Genomic DNA, 6,077 nt, shown 5'->3' with positions numbered 1-6,077 from the left:
AACAACAACACCAACAACAACAACACCACCAACAACACCACCACCAACACCACCAACAACACCAACAACAACACCACCAACAATACCAACAACACCACCACCAACAACACCACCAACACCACCACCAACACCACCAACAACACCACCAACACCACCAACAACATTAACGCTTCTCACGCACTCACCGAAGCCGCCTCACCGCCTTGCGTCTACCACAGCAGCAGTTCCTCGTCCTGCTGGTGCTGTTGTTAATTGTATCTGTTGCCCTGGTGATGTTGTTAATTGTATCTGTTGCCCTGGTGATGTTGTTAATTGTATCTGTTGCCCTGGTGATGTTAATTTTATATTTTGTCGCGCGAATTAAAAGCGGAGAATTAGCGCGGTCTGTTCGCGTTCCGCGGCGGCGCTTTACACTTCCCAGCGCGCTTACGCGTCCGGCGCGCCACGTGACCGCCTCACGACCAATGGCGAGGCGCCCCCGCCTCAATGAGTTATAGTGAGAGCGCGCGTATCTGCATTACGATTTACAATACACGCCCCGCCGTCTGTCTATGCGGACTACGATTTATAATGCGATGTGAGTGAGCTGCTTTTCTGCACTACAGTTTGTAATCAACGAGCGTGAGCTAAATACCTTCTGGTGTACAAAATGCCTGTCACTGCATACCTGTGATGAATTATGATTTGTAACGTAATGACAAGTAGATACTACTTATACGGACAACGCTTTGTATTTTAATGAACGTGAGCTAACGCCTATGTGAATTGCGATGTATAAGGCGTGCCATACGTATTATAATGTATAATGACATCACGCTTGCCGCTTATACTGACTACGGTTTATAATGCATGGCAGCGGATACCTATACGCACTGCGATTTGTAATAGCTGTAATTGCACGCCTATACGCACTACGATTTGTAATAGCTGTAATTGCACGCCTATACGCACTACGATTTGTAATAGCTGTAATTGCACGCCTATACGTACTACGATTTGTAATAGCTGTAATTGCACGCCTATACGCACTACGATTTGTAATAGCTGTAATTGCACGCCTATACGCACTACGATTTGTAATAGCTGTAATTGCACGCCTATACGCACTACGATTTGTAATAGCTGTAATTGCACGCCTATACGCACTACGATTTGTAATAGCTGTAATTGCACGCCTATACGCACTACGATTTGTAATAGCTGTAATTGCACGCCTATACGCACTACGATTTGTAATAGCTGTAATTGCACGCCTATACGCACTACGATTTGTAATAGCTGTAATTGCACGCCTATACGCACTACGATTTGTAATAGCTGTAATTGCACGCCTATACGCACTACGATTTGTAATAGCTGTAATTGCACGCCTATACGCACTACGATTTGTAATAGCTGTAATTGCACGCCTATACGCACTACGATTTGTAATAGCTGTAATTGCACGCCTATACGCACTACGATTTGTAATAGCTGTAATTGCACGCCTATACGCACTACGATTTGTAATAGCTGTAATTGCACGCCTATACGCACTACGATTTGTAATAGCTGTAATTGCACGCCTATACGCACTACGATTTGTAATAGCTGTAATTGCACGCCTATACGCACTACGATTTGTAATAGCTGTAATTGCACGCCTATACGCACTACGATTTGTAATAGCTGTAATTGCACGCCTATACGCACTACGATTTGTATTGTATCGATGAGCTCGGGTATGATGATGATGATGGTTGTTGCATCGGCCCCGACACAAGTCACGCACGTCACGCGGCGCAGGCGCTTCGGACTTATTACGCGACAAAGATGTTTGTGATGAGATGTCATTATTGCTAGATTTGAAGCTTTCGTGACTGCAAGGATTCATATTCTTAGGTTTTTTCGGTAAAGTCACGTAGGTAAAAAATTAAAATTACTTTGATTGTTTATTTAGTTAGCAATAGTTCGTGATGTATGGTGACAGTGGTGATCATCGGCGGTTCCAACTCCACGCGTGGCATTGCCGTCAGGGGCCGTCCATAAATGACGTCACGCGATTTTGGACGATTTTTGACCCCCCCCCCCTCGTCACACGGCGTCACAAAGTCAGACCCCCCCCCCCTCAAATATGACGTCACAAAGCTCTGCCCCCTCCCCAAATATAACATGCTTCAAATCGCTTTAAACTATTGTCATTGTAGTGCGTATTTAATGTGGCGCTGCATTCTGATGTTGTAGGAGAAAACATTTATTAAAAAGTCAATTTAATTAAGTAGAACGTTATGGGAACCTCATTTGCCAGTAAAAATATGATAATTGTTTTTTTACCTTCTATCTGGCAACAAAACTGACACCTTTTTACAAGGAGTCATGTTTGCATAGACCACAATACCTGCAGTCATAATGCAAAAAAAACCATAACTCTTGATAATGTACACTGTCCTTGAAGTTGATTGGTCCACACTAAAAAGGCGCCTTTTGGCGTCATCTGGTCCAACCCATGTGAGACTGGGCTCTAAGGAAAGCTGTCTCGGGTGTGGACCAATCAACTTCACGGACAGTGCACATTATCAGTTATGTTTTTTGTTTGCATTATGACTGCAGGTATTGTGGTCTATGCAAACATGACTCCTTGTAAAAAGGTGTCAGTTTTGTTGCCAGATAGAAAGGTAAAAAACCAATTATCATAAGTAGAACGTGTTGTCTATATTTATTGAAAGTTGCGCATGTTTATGTGACGTCACATTTCTCAAACTCTCTCCCCCCGTCACACATCGTCACCATGTCTGACCCCCCCCCCCCCCCCTAGGTGCGTGACGTCATTTATTGACAGCCCCTAACGAGATGGGGCGGTCATCTTCTTGGTTCTTTCGGTAAAGTCACGTAGAAGGGAAGCAATAAAATAATACAAATAAAACATAATAAAACAATTCTCACGACGTTTCGGCCACAACGCAAGCAGCCGTCCTCAGGTGAAAACCAGGTCTGTCGAGGCGACAGCGCTGTCCCTTCTACGTGACTTTACCGAAAGAACCAAGAAGATGAATCCCTGCAGTCACGAAAGCCCTAAATCGAGAGATGGGGCGGTTTATCTCAATCTCGACGACTCCATCGTCACCTGTCAACCCATACGGTTCAACACCCAGTGCCGGATTAAGCTAGAGCGGCACGATGTTATAAAGGGGCACTAAATATAAAAAATACGTAAATATTAAAACACAAGCTTTTTTATTTGCACAGTAAATAAATTGTATTTTTTAATTTGCTATACAGCCAGAAAATATGACCGATCGCTAACCTTAAACACCCAGTCGTTCATACAAGTTGAAGGCAGTATAGTACTATAGTAATAGAGCAAGTGCAGAATCACTGAACCGGAATTGATAGCTTGAAAGCGTTTAGCGCGGGGCCCTTGAAAGTGCGGGGCCCGTAGCTACAACACATGTAGTAGTAGCTACTACTACATCTGTTCCAACATATGTTCCAACATATGTACATATGTAGAAGCTACTACATATGTACTTAGCTACCTTTGCTACTGGGATAATCCGGCACTGGGTCTACCCGTATTGTTGTGCAGGGAAATCAAGTAAAACATGAATAGTCTCCTTGTTTGTGTGTCTCCGTTGTGATGATGGAACTTTGTAGGTTGAACGTTGAGGTTTATGAGGGGCACGGGGTGACCATTGAGGTCTGAGTTGGTCTGTAATGAGGTAGGCAGCACTGATAAAGGGTTGACGGGTTTGCGATTATTCTCTGGGTCTTTCGGTAAAGTCACGGAGATCGGTTCAAAGAAAATAACAAAAATAACAAAAAACTACGACGTTTCGATCACAACACAAGCAATCGTCATCAGGAGGAAAAAAAAGAGTATGCGATTCATAGAATTGGAACAGATTAATCGATGCTGCTGCTGCTGCTGCGTTGGCGGTGTAACAACGCAAGCACAATTCACACAGGAAGGGTCATTGCCTGAAACGTCGCCTATATGTTTTCCTTTGAAGGTCACAATGTTATTAATGAATGCGTTTCGGGGTTGTTAAAGTCACCATAATGTTCTTATTTTAGGCGGTGGGATGGTGTGTGCGTGTCACTCGTCACATTGTCACCCTCCACTTGGACACTGCATCACCAACACTTCACAAACCAGCTTCTCTTTGAAGCCGACCAGTTGGGAATTCTTACGCAACTTTAACTTGTTTCCAATGCATTGTTTAATTAGATGAAGATTTACACAAGATTACGCATTGTTTGTATCGGCGTGTCAAAATTACTTTCACTGCGGTCCGGCAGGCAAACACATAAGTTTAGACTCGTCGGCTTTCGAGACCAATATTCATAATAACGTTTTTTGGGTTCGATCGCGTAAATAAGGTTGATTTGAGTTTTTCTGCAGGTTATGATTAAATTTTTTTTTATTTCGCTGCAGATTTCACCCCAGTAGTACCATCAAGTTGTTAGCAAGAGCTCAGAGTTTGAAGGCACGATCTTCTTTATCCGGAGTCTTTAACGTGGCGTCTTGGGCCATCACGAGCACAGCCGCGCAGGGCAACAGAGTCCAATCGTTTGAAGTGGATTGCGTGCGATTTAAATGGTTAGACTCTATGTTGAACTTCTTTTACACCGTACGTAGCCAACCGTGCTAATCGGATGTGCGGGGAAGGACAAACCAAATACAAAAAGCAGTTTTAAAGAAATTAGATCGTCAATCGAGATGATGATTTCAAAGTGTAATATCGGAAGAGCGTTCCAGACGGCCGCAGAAGCGCATCTGAAAGCGCCACGCGATGCGGTGACGACCGCCGTCGATGGTTAGCAGCCAACAGCCGAAATGTGATCAAGTAAATCTGTTTATTGGTGAAAAGTGTTACAGTTAAACATTCACATTATACCTACACGATCCAACCTCAAAAAACTATTCTGAATTATATATCTGGCGTGAACGCTTATGTAGGAAATTCTAAACTTCCAATTGCGAGATCGAGTTTCTATTCGGCACAATGTTAATTAATCAATAAAGCAGAATATCCCTTCAGAGCCAGGTTGCTGAATACACGCGTTCCTTTTTAAAGCCAGAACCTCAGCCACGAGACGCAGGTCCAAATGAAGCAGCAATGGTAACACTACAGTCATGCATGTGCCATGGGTGTTTAAACATTCCATTAATATGGTGGTAATTTACACTAAATAAGTCACAAGTCCAAATTTCAGCCACCGTCGCACCGATAGTGAATGACTTCAACCCACCGAACCTCCCGGTTCCCCAGCTGCCCGGCTAGCTCAGTCGGTAGAGCATGAGACTCTTAATCTCAGGGTCGTGGGTTCGAGCCCCACGTTGGGCGCGCACCTTTTTTTATAATCACATTTTTTTCCCTCCCTGAATCGTACCTTTGAATTAAAGTTGAAACTGATGTTCACGCGTTTGTTGCCAGACTACTTGTTTGATCAAGGATGTCAGTTTGAAAGATACTCGATGTTTTAACGAAATCCACATCTGGTTATACGTCTCTTGCGCCCCCCACAGACACATGTTGTAATTTCAAGAATCCTTTAGAATTTCATATTCTACATTCCTTAAAGATTTAAGTGCCGTATAAAACACTTCCCTTGCAGCGATCAACACATCGTCAAAGTTTAAGTTCAAAGTCAAAATAATAAAACGTAGTGCACAAAGATGGCGTGTAGCATAACAGTGTGCGTCCATGGTGAAGACGTTGCATAGCAGAGCGCCGTGTTTAATGGTGAACAATATGGTATATGGTACAGCATAGTGTTGTAAACGGTAGTGAACAAGATGGAAGATCACAGCAGTGTTCATAGTGAAGATGTTGCATAGCAGAGCGCCGTGTGTTCATGGTTAAGGGGAGTGGATTTTGGAGGAATTTCCCATATTGTTTTAACCGTGTAAACCATTTAACTCCCAATTGTGTTTTGCAAGCTATAATGTTAAGTCGTACGTGTATTATTTTAGGAAACAGATGCAGTGAAATCTAAAGAACGTATTTTTCTCAGGACCCCATATTTGTGGATATTGTTTCGCGTGTAAAAGTTGACCGATAGTCAATGAGCACCTGGGAATCCGTGTGAAATGT

General features: G+C 43.2%; 1 long non-coding RNA gene and 1 other non-coding gene across 3 annotated transcripts in view; one reads left to right on the top strand and one right to left on the bottom strand.

Moving 5' to 3' along the window:
• LOC133354249 (uncharacterized) overlaps positions 1-441 on the bottom strand; it is a 21,163-nt gene extending 20,722 nt beyond the window's left edge. For both annotated transcript variants that reach the window (XR_009756557.1, XR_009756555.1), the window contains exon 1: positions 186-441. This is a non-coding gene — a long non-coding RNA (uncharacterized LOC133354249). The remainder of the gene's footprint in view (positions 1-185) is intronic.
• Positions 442-5,254: 4,813 nt separating this feature from the next.
• Positions 5,255-5,327, top strand: TRNAK-CUU (transfer RNA lysine (anticodon CUU)). Its single transcript has one exon. It is a non-coding gene; the product is annotated as a tRNA-Lys (tRNA).
• The last annotated feature ends 750 nt before the right edge of the window (positions 5,328-6,077 follow it).

The sequence above is a fragment of the Lethenteron reissneri genome, chromosome 46 (assembly GCF_015708825.2).
Source record: "Lethenteron reissneri isolate LAM-NWPU_2019-01 chromosome 46, ASM1570882v1, whole genome shotgun sequence".
In the NCBI taxonomy this organism is placed as follows: Eukaryota; Metazoa; Chordata; class Hyperoartia; order Petromyzontiformes; family Petromyzontidae; genus Lethenteron; species Lethenteron reissneri.
Note: the sequence above shows the minus strand (reverse complement) of the source record. Positions and strands in the feature narration are given on the sequence as shown.